This window comes from Gigantopelta aegis, unplaced genomic scaffold, assembly GCF_016097555.1.
Source record: "Gigantopelta aegis isolate Gae_Host unplaced genomic scaffold, Gae_host_genome ctg2877_pilon_pilon, whole genome shotgun sequence".
Classification (NCBI taxonomy): Eukaryota; Metazoa; Mollusca; class Gastropoda; order Neomphalida; family Peltospiridae; genus Gigantopelta; species Gigantopelta aegis.
The window spans coordinates 79,117-90,838 of NW_024533076.1; the positions used below are offsets into that span (position 1 = coordinate 79,117).

The 11,722-nt window shown below is 31.5% G+C and overlaps 1 pseudogene; it reads right to left on the reverse strand.

The window, feature by feature from the left end:
• Nucleotides 1-5,177: 5,177 nt before the first annotated feature.
• On the reverse strand, nucleotides 5,178-10,472 carry LOC121391720 (annotated as a pseudogene).
• Between the last annotated feature and the right edge of the window lie 1,250 nt (nucleotides 10,473-11,722).

Sequence of the window (11,722 nt, forward strand, 5' to 3'; positions counted from 1 at the left end):
GATGGAGATTACATTACAAAATAGGTATACTATATATATGTGTGTGTGTGTGTGTGGATGTATGCATACTCTCAAATAGTAAATTAGTAAGTTATTAGTGAGTGAGTTTTTTTTACATTACTAGAAATTAGTGGTGTGATATTTGCTATATAAATTGTCATAGCCCAGTAGTATCCATTACCCAATAAAGGGAGTAATAATCATATAACAGATTTACATATATACATATATATGTGTGTGTGCTTGTGTGTGTACATCTGCTATAAACTAATATAGTATATGATCGCGTCTTACTAGCGTCAAAGTACAGCATAAGGGGATGTTAAAATTAATTATAATTAAAGTGGAAAAAAAGAATTTTTTAAACTTGCAATCCACTATCTATTCATTGAACCATCTTACTTATATGTACATAACCTACTCTCTCTCTCTCTTTATGTAGATATTTAAATGGCAGTAATTCTCATTACAACTGAACTAAGTTTGTTGAGTAGTCAAACAAAGAATAACAGAGGTCTATCACAAAATAATCATTATCTGAGTGTGACAAATTACAAGAGATTGAAATATAAACACAATGGAACCAAGTCTTGTTGCTTAGAGCTTACTAATGGCAGCTATTCTACATTACTGTGGTTAGTAGGATTGGCCACTAGAGTTAAATAATGATAATTATCTTTGGTCATTGTGTGAAGTAGTTATTTTTAGAATATGTCCGTTACTATGGTAACATATTGAAGGAGCACAAGAATAGGAATTTATGTCAATAACAAAACATTTGACTATTGAAATATGTACAGTCCATTAAATCATTAGCAACAAACTGGTATTGTATTACATAAACTATTTACCTGACTCTTATAGTAATGACATCTATTGTCATATTTATACAAATAACTTTATAATATAAGTGATACCAGAACTCTTGTTGTTAGAATAGAATTTACTTACCACAGTGACATAAAATAAATACTATTAGTAACCTCTAAACTAATACTTATCACAATGTTATATAATGTCCATCCATCAATGACACTTTAAACTGAATTCCAAGAAGTTTGTTACACACTTGACACATTATATAGCTTATATTACACAACACATGATTAGTAATTGCTTTCCTTTTCCTTACAAACAACCATTTTATATTGGATTTCTGTAGTCATTACATCAACAAATTGTAAATGAGTACTACTAATGGAGAGACATATTTCTATACTTAATTAAGCAAATACAAGAAAAACATCTATATGTACTTTTATGCTAGAGTAATTTGATGTAATCTTAATAATACATTTGTCAATAGATTCTGAAGATTGGTACTAAATTGGTGTTTACACTCTGATGCTAACTTCATCGTTAAATAAATGCTAGTTTTCTTTTTGATAGTTTTCCAGGTGCTTATAAAGCAGTTACGGTATTTGTATAGTATATACACATAAAAAAATTATACCAAAATCATTGCCATAACACAATAGCTCTGTAATGTAGAGCACCAAAATGATGTATTAGTTAATAAAATAAATAAGACAGTTAATTTATGAAATACTTTGAACCTATTTGTGTTTACAAATCAGATGTCAAGTTATTCAATAAACAATCCATAAATATATATATTATTACATATATCAAATCTCTTTCCTATGAAATTAATGTGACACTACATCATTAGTATGGACTGTAGTATTTAATTATCAGAGTTGAGTGTTTCCTCATATCAACATCACTTATTGATATTGTACATAATTAAACTTCTTTTTATCATAGTACCTATTGACTTATAATATAGCCTTTTTGCTAGATATATCACAGGTCAATAGATACTATGTATCTAACCTAGTCTTTATAATCTAGCCTTTTAGGCTATCTGGCTCATTCCTTGCTTATAGTATAAACTCAATTTATATAAATGATAACATGTATATGTACATGCTATTAGAATTTATAGAATGACGACTGGATACCGTAAACACAGTGTGTAGAGGAACATGAACTCTTTAAGGTAAATTTTTTATCTATTCTTAAAGATCAAACTTTAAGACAATATTATCAAGTAGACTTCTAATAAACACTGTTTGCAAATTAGACATTATCTTTTAACAAAAACAGAACAAACAGTACCACGTTATAAAAGGACTATTCACTCACCGTTCCTTCGTTGAAGCCTTCAGAGATAAGGAGAGCCAGCTATCAAGAAGAAAGTCAACTCTAGCCTGTTGTATGTAACAGCTCTAATCGTTTGCAAGCTACTCTAACAAATTGCTTAAGAATGTGTACAACTTGCAAACAATCGCACCACGTTAGATACTAGTCAGTCTTACAAAAATCCACAAAGTGAAGGCCCTATAGGTTACAAACCTCCTGCTAAATGTTTCTAAGTAATTCAGTGTTCACGTGATCTTCGACTATGATTATTAACATTTCTTCTTCATCACATGGTATGGCAGATGAGGCAGAGTTAATGATGGAAGTGGTACTAGGCACGTATGATAGTATGCTGATGGTCTTGTCTTATGGATATGTTAGAGGAGAATGGGGTATGATGACTTTACATGGCAATCAATTTATCATTAATAAGTCCACCAAGAAGAGGAAACGTCTCTGTAATATGCTCTTTGTCGCATTGTAATTTCATAATCAGATTTTCACTTATTCAAGCATTTAGTTAACTTGATTAAGTTAGTATAGGATGGGATAAATTTAAGATGCTAACTCAAATTTTAATATGTGTTTAACAAGAACATAATGATTTGAAGATATCAGGTCCTTGATATATTTGAGCCAAATGCTAGAATCTACACAGCAGTATTAGTGTATATAGTAAATAATCAGATGGTTACATTATAGAGTTCTCTTAATTAATTAGGTAGTAATTATATAATAAAGATTATATGACATTGTTTTACTTTCTTATAGAAATTGCTGCCAAAATATCACGAGAAAGCTCACATGGGCTCAATACGTTGCCTAGGAACCTTTCCACTGGAATCTTAGCATCAGGAGGGACAGATGAAATGATCAAGTGAGAAAAAATTGTATTTCTTTTTTATATTTTTAACACATTGTTGTTTTATAGATTATATAACATGAGAAATCATACAGAGATTGGATCGATTAATCAACATGAAGGTCAGATATTAATAGAATTTACTTTAATATATAGTTTTACATATAATCTTTATACTAAGATACATTATATATACAGTTTAACCAGCTGCAATTTATGGACTCAATGCTTAGGAGTTTAGCCATCTTTGATATTATCAGTTTTCCTAACATCTGCCTTCTCTTACTCAACTCTTGTTAGTACTATCATCCAGCTAACTGTATTAACATATTTATATAATTAACACACTTGTTTTAATGTTGAAAGGGTTAATAATAGTTAGTATTCATTAGTGACCCTATAGTGCTATTATATAAGCTTTTATTTTCTTTAACAATATATGCTTATATATTATATAACTACTATATATATATATATATAATTATGCTAAATATATATATATATATATATATATGTGTGTGTGTGTGTGTGTGTGTGTGTGTGTGTTACATATATATATATGCTATATATGTCGCTAGTACATGAAATAATCTGTGTGTGTATTTATTAGGAACAGTAAATTGTTTGCGAGTTTTATCAAGATAAGTATCTATTCAGTTGTAGTGAAGATGGTAGTGTATGGTTTGGAAATTGTACTACATGGGAATGTGTTTATCAGCTTAACGGACATAGGTAAGGTGTCTATGGATAGAAGGATGGATGAATGAATGGATGGTTCATGATTAATGATGGACACAAGGAATTGCCGTATGAGTCTATCATAGATTTTGATGCAATGGATCAACTGAGACCAATTCTATACAAAACATAATGGACATAATTATTATATAGCACATGTATTGTGTATACTGTTATGTTTCCTCCTTGTTGTTTTTTGTATCTTGTTGTGTTTACTTGTTATTTGTTGTGTTTTACTTGTATTATAATAGAGGTCCAGTTTATGTGTAGCTGTCATCCTACTGGTACATTAGCCCTGACTGTTGGCAAAGACAAGACAGTTAGGTGAGACAGAGGGTGAGAGACAGAAACAAACATTGTCTTTGTTTTTTTTGGCTAGAACTTGGAATCTATCTAATGGAGAATGTGCTTATATCAAAAAACTTAGACAAGGTACAAATACTTATTGGAGTGTCTACATTGTTTAGGAAAATATCTGGTCAGCAATTTAATTTTCAGATTTCTTTGTTTAGTGTTTGTCACGTCTTGTTGTAATATTAGAATTAGATACAGTTTCAACACTGACCATTGAAATATAGTGCAAATTATCATTTCTATCTTGTGAATTGATCATTGCTAGTAGGGACATATAGTTTAAATATATTCACTTTTAACTTCCTCTTAACACTGTGACATTATCTCTCTTTTCTCTCTCATTTCTATCTTGAGAATTGATCATAGCTATTAGGGACATATAGTTTAAATATATTCACTTTTAACTTCCTCTTTACAATGTGACATTAGAACATTAGAAATCTTCTCTCTCTCTCTCTCTCTCTCTCTCTCTCTCTCCTCTCTCTCTCTCTCATCTCTCTCTCTCTCTCTTTCTCTCTCTCTCTCTACTCTCCTCTCCTCTCCTCTCTCCTCTCTCTCTCTCTCATAGTATCTGAACTAGTTCTATGGAATGAGATTGGTGATCAGTATGATTTTGGTATACCAGTCTTCTTTTACAATCTACAATGTACAGGTATGTTGTATAACTTAAATGTTAGGAATGTACTTTATAAGGGTGTTTGTTATTTTAGACAGATTCTGTAATTCTTTACAAACTTGTATGTAGTCTAGTATGCTTCATTATTACATTAGCATCTCCCTGATTATTAAAGCAAGGATTCCGTTTATATTTTCTTATTAAATGAATGGAGTGTTTTTATTCGCCTGGCACTTGTACCATGCCAGGCAGTCCTAACATTGGTTGGGTCATATATTAATTATATTTGTATGTCTAGTGTTTCTCTGTTTTATTATATTGTTTATGCAAGTTTTTAAGAACACCAATAAAATTAACCTACATATGGTAACTTCCAATGCACATAGCAACCAATGAATATTATTACTTTTATTGTGAGCATTTTGATTTGAAACGTGGGACTGATCAAAGCTTCTGAATCTGTTACTGAGAAATGTCTTTGAGCAGATCCATAACTTCTTCCAACTCTTCAGTCTTTGAAGTTAGCAATAAACCAGTCTTTTACAACAACAGCAGTGCCATCAAAAATTGTGTTCTTGTTATAATTTTAACAATTTTATTATTGTTAATTTTACTTGAAAACATCCAAGAAACTGAGCTTAAATTATTTACTTCATTGTGCATACTAGAGTAGTAAAAAACTAAAGAGTGCTAAGAAGTTATGATAGAAGGAGAGGACTACTAGAGGGTTTAGTGTCTTATAACCATTCTCATTTTATTTGTTTCTTATAAACTCTATTGTGTGAGGTACTTTTCTTTATCAACTCTTGGTGATATATTCATATACATGTACATATACTGGTTTAATGATGCAGCTGATAAATTAACTCTTAACCAGGAAATTTATTACACAACATTCCCTTTACTTTTGCATATTGTAGTTGCTACTCCAACCAATTCTTGGTTATTACTCTGAAAATTCCCCTCTTATCATAAAGTACATTGTATATTTCAAAGTAAATAAACATACTAACTCTCTCTTTTCATACCAAACCATATAAAGCTACTTTTAAATGTTTATTTTCAATTTCATAAATAACACAGGTGCTACATAAGGCTTATTACCTACGCACATGTATTGCATGTGCATAAGTGGCTTGTACTAGTTAGTACATAAATTTATTAAAAGCATCAATTATAATTATGCATCATTTAAGTTTTATCGCTTTCACATGGTAGCAGTTCCTATTTGGGAATGGCCCGTTTTTGACACCCCCCCCGTTTGAAATGTATTAGCAGAAAACAATGGAATATCACACGTTGCCTTCCATCATGCTCTAGCTTTTGCTAAAACACTTCATTAAAATATTAAGCAAAAGTGAATAAAAATATTTTCTAAAAAATGAAGTAAATGTAGGGACTAGGGATGAGTAATATTAGTCTAATACAAAGAATGCAAAACATGATAGTAAGGATGACAATTACATCATCTCTATAGTAAGGATGACGATTGCGTCATCTCATAGCAAGTTTTACAAACAATTGAGAATAGCCAACAATTGACCTAAATCCCTTAAATAATATCAATGATGTATTGTTCCATTTCCGTGTCTATGCTATTATGAGAGATGATACAATTGCTATCCTTACTATCTTTTCTGTATTCTTTGTATTGGACTGATATTAATCGTCATTCCATTACTCCATTTATTTTTAGTATATTATTGTCATTACTTGTATATATATTATTGTACTTTAGTCTGGTGAACTGCTTTTAGAAGTTACTGTGGGGAAACATATTAATACTATTGTATTCGTAAGGGTAAGTTTTAATAATCTTATAATAATTGACTTTAATGTAATGTATTATGTTTAATATAATGAGGCCATAATCTCACAAAAGGAGGAAGGACTACTTATTGTAACTCAAGCAAAAATACCTTTGTGAATGGCCGTATAAAGAAATATTATAATTCATAGCAAACTTAACGATGTTCATAATTTCATTTAAACTTCTATAAAATATGGTCGCGAGCAGACTACTGTGGTTTGTCTAATGTTGCAATGGCATTTCCTTACTCCTTGCGAGGAACAGGTTCCTCATATATATGTAGATATAATGCGTATATACTTAATGTAATGTATATCTGCATGGACAAGTCAATATTTTCTTATAACATATGTCTGACTATTACTTTAGCTATTGTTGGTTTTGTATAATTAGAGCATTGATCTATTTTTATATGTATATACACCACTGGTATTCATGATCAATGAAGAAATTACACATTAGGAATTGCGTTTGAGTCCTACTCAAGGATTATGAAAACAGGGAGCACCTGGGTCATGTATACCATATATCAAGGACAGTTGGTCTTTAGTCAAGACAACATTTTCTGTTTATTAATTACTAATTTACAGATTGTTATAATGTAGAAACAAATGCAATAATGTGGGTGTGGTGAAAAATTTGGTGACAAAAATTAAACCGTGCCATATTTTATTTTAAAACTATTTTTGGAAGTTGCAAAAATTTATAATATAATTATAAAAGTATTGCTGCATGCTGCCATGATCATGTCATGTGTCTATTTATTAGGATAACGTAATAGCCTGTGGGTTAGTGAATCCACATGATATTCACATATACTCTACTCAAACTGGTTCCATTATAACAAGTTTAACTGGTCATACAAACAGGTTTGTCACCTAAACATTTACATGCACATGTACTTTTCTGTTATATTTTAGAGTGAAGTCTATGGCATTTGTCCCAGGAGTTGATATGCTTTTCTCAGCATCATCTAATGGCTCAGTTCGAGTGTGGGAATTAAAGGAAGATTTGGTTTGTTTTAATGCTGTCCTCTATCTGTGTCTTCTCATTTTATTTATTATACTATTATCTCTCTATTCAAACAGTATGTTAATTGTGGCTTATTCTCTTTTTAGACACAATCCTATTGTATTAGTGATACCACTGTTATCTGGTCGATTAACATGTATGACATTAGTATCATCCTGAGGAACTTTATAGTAGTAATGAGAAGGAGATTGTGAGGAGAAAAAAGTGGTAAGAGTGAAAGACAGTTACCTTGATAAAAGTCTGATATCAAAGAAGAAAAACTAAAGATGAGACGCTGACATTGCCAAAAAAACAAATGAAGGTGTTGCTCAACTAGAAACAAAATAATAAAAAACTGGTAAACAAACCATAAACAACAACTAGTAAACAAATCAGTGCACAAGTACTGAACGATTTCCTAAAGGAACAAGGAAGTCAAAACGAAAAAGAAAAAGATCATCATCCTCTCCATCTTGTCAGCATAAACAACTGTTACTGTGGAATATGATGTAGAAGAGTGTGATGAAGACGCAAGACCTCAAAAGATAACTAAAATATCTAAAAAGAAGAAAAAATTGTGGAAATAAAAGATACATATGATGATAACAATGAACAAGATTTGTTTAATTGAATCTACTCAAGATAGAGGTGACAAATCTAAGTGAAGAGACCAGGAAAAAAGGTAACTTTAAAAGAAGTTACTATGATGTGGGTAATTTATGGTAACTTCTTTTTATATAATATGTAATAATTAATATTCTTAGTTTATTTAAAGTTAAAAAATTTTTTATTTTTTTTTTAACTTCCAAATGCCCTTGTAATTTTAATTTTTTTATAATTAGATAATTGTTTTACATTTAATTATCTTGTATAGTAGTCGAAGGTCCCTGTTATTAAAAAGAAGACAAGGAAAATCATTCAGAAAGACCTTGTAGTTTTAATTTTAACATATTAAGTACTCTTTTGTTTATTGTCATCTCCAAACTAATCATCACTTGTTAATTTAATTTTAGCTTTTCATATTGCTTCATTAATTATAATTATCTTCTGAAAAAAACCATCTTAAAATATTGTTATGTATAGGGTTTGTTATTCATGACCTGATGATGGATTATCTACATTAATAAATTGAAATAGATTGTACTTGTATATTTTTTTGAAACGTTTGGTGTCATTTTTAAGATCTTTGCTTTCCAATCTCAGATTCCCATCCCAGGGCAACACTTCAAATCCTTCTTGCCCAGAGAATAGTCACTGAATGCTTCAAAATATTTGATGCAGGCTGTTCATGACAAATGGCCCTAAAAATGATATGCATAGTAGGATCATTTTAAAAAGGGTACTGCTTACCATGTTTGTACAACAGGTTCTTTAATATGTTCTCCAGCTATTAATATAAAATGCAGCTGCGCCTCATTCTAACAATACATTTTGATCTATTTAAATTTTTTTTCATTCATCATTTTATTTCTCTAACCTCATTTTTGGCTTCGATATGATCACCTGGACCCAAAACAAGAGTATGATGAGCATTGCTCTCTAATCCATTCTTGGGGACCTCCAAATAATCCTTTTCCCCTTCAGTAGGTAAAGAAAACCATTCCATCCTTAAGAAGAGGATAGAGAGGATGAAGGATGTGTTAATTTGTTACATGTCAAAACTATAATCTCTTACCTGATTAACTGGCTGAGATAGGTGTGCTCCTTTGTCCAATTTGACAGTCAAGATAAATAGTAGGAGTTAGTTTACAATAGGGGACTACAAATACAATAGTAGGAGGTTAGTCTATGAATAGGGGACAACAAATATCCATAAATACAAAATACATGTACTATACATGCACACATATATAATATAATATTAATTATATATATTATATATGTATATAATATATATATAAAAAATGTATGTATATATATTGTTATGTATGTATATGTAACAATTGCATTGCTCATATTATTTCTGTACACTCTTTGATTTGCTCATTTACTTACACTAGCTCCCATTGATTCTCCTGCAATGACAACAACTTGTACACCATCTTTACTGACAGTTGGGATGTCTGGACTTTAACAGTTCCTGATATTTGGGCTCAACCATCTAGAGAGAGAGGGATAAATCATTTTGTACCTTAAAACATTTCTAGACATAATTTAATTAACTGAGGCTAAATACCTGGAGATGTAATTAGTAATTTGTCCTAATAAAAGATTAGGCATCAAGTTAGATTTGCACCAACAATCTTTTGTACATTCAAATCTACCAACTGAGCTACCAGTCAGTATTGAAGCTTCGTATTTAAGCTACTATAAGTATGTATACAAACACTGCAGGACTTACAATATATTACATGATAAAATTTTAAAGCTCAAATCAATTTTTCAGAATGTACCTTTAAAGTCAATATAGGTCTTTAGCAGAGCATGGCTATTATCACATTTACAACAACAACAAATACTCACAGACTGGGTTATTAAAAATTCAAGGTTTAATAAATCTTAGTTATTGTCCTCTTAAAAGAAACAAGCCTCACTTTATCTTTACTCTTAAGATTTATCCTATTGTACCCAATATTGCACCATCACCTCCAGGCATTTCAGAATGGACAATACCACGACCAGCAGTCATCCACTATGGACAAGCATTTAAGGATCAATGAACACATTTTTTGTATGGAAGAGATAAGAGTTTGAGTGTTCATATGTTACCTGTAAATCTCCAGGAGTTATAGTTCCTTTTGTGCCCACAAAAATCTTCATGTTTAAATGATCCTTGTAACATGTATGTCACCTAAAAGGGTTAATGTTACACCCACATGTATAAGAAGAGGTGTCACTTTACTGTTTCAAAGCCACGATGAGGATGATCAGAAATCCGGACTGGCTTACGGACTTTAAATTCATCCAGCAAAAGGAATGGGTCCAAAATTTGAAGGCTAAAAAAATTTGCAATTAATTAAATATGGATAAATTAATGTGATAGTCAGATAAATTGTAATATTATATTATTTATAACAAATTAAACAGCTATGAATAATACATAAACAAGGGTATAACAAAAATCATATACTGTCTTACAAATGTCCTTTATAATGTAACATACAAATGACCAGTACAGTGGAGGCTGTCTAATGATTTTGTATTAGTTATAAACACAGCCGGGAGTGCTGTGGTTGATTTACTAAACACGACGCACGAGGGCCGACAGGCCCGAGGGCGGAGTGTTTATAAATACAACCACAGCACGACCAGATGTGTTATAAGGTTTTAATATTACGTTGCTAGGTGGTGCTTGCTTGTCAACATCGTGCCGTAATTGCAACGCACAACGCACGTTGTTTGTGAAAATGGCGACTGGAAAAGAGAATGTTGATCCACAATTGGGGAACCAAGGAAGAACCACAGGAGAAGCTGTCGAAAGTTGAGCTTGAGTAGGTCTAAAGGAAAGGGGAGATTTCAATATCTGGGTAAATGCGAGAAAGATATATTAAGTGTAGAAGTTTCCAACCAAAGAACACGCAATAATCGCTAAGTGGGCTGTGTAAAAATTATAACGAATGGAGTAAGCTCAAATGCTTATGTATGCTGAAAACCCAGAAGAACAAGTTCCAGAGGCGTTTGTTACAGAGCACTGATCCCACTATTTTGAGTAAGTGGCTAGGGCCTTTTTATTGCAGAGACCCAGTAAACAAATGGCGGGCTTTATCCTCCAAAACTTATATCTGTTGCTATCTGGTGTATATCGTTACATGAAAGCTTGAATAGTTCTTGTCTACACATTATGGATGCTTCAAACAAAGACTTCACTCTACTCCATATTATTGACAATGTTTTTCGTGGCTTGCGAGAATCTGGTGTGGGTTCTATCTCAAAGGCAGCAGAAGTATTTACAAAGGAAGAAGAAAATGACCTATGGCTCAAAGGAATATTGGGAATTGGTCACCAAAAGCACTGCTTAGAGCTTTTTTTTTAAATGGAAAAACTTTTGCCTTCGTGGTGGAGAAGAGCATAGGAAGTTGAAAATTTCCAATTTTCGAAAGGAAAAGGATCCAAATCGATACAATATATACAGAAAATTATTCGAAAAAACCGTAGTGGTGGTTTGGCAAAACATGAGAATTGAGGACAAGACTGTGCCAATTTTTACGAGGGTTACCAGAAGCATGGGAATTAGATGTCATGTTTA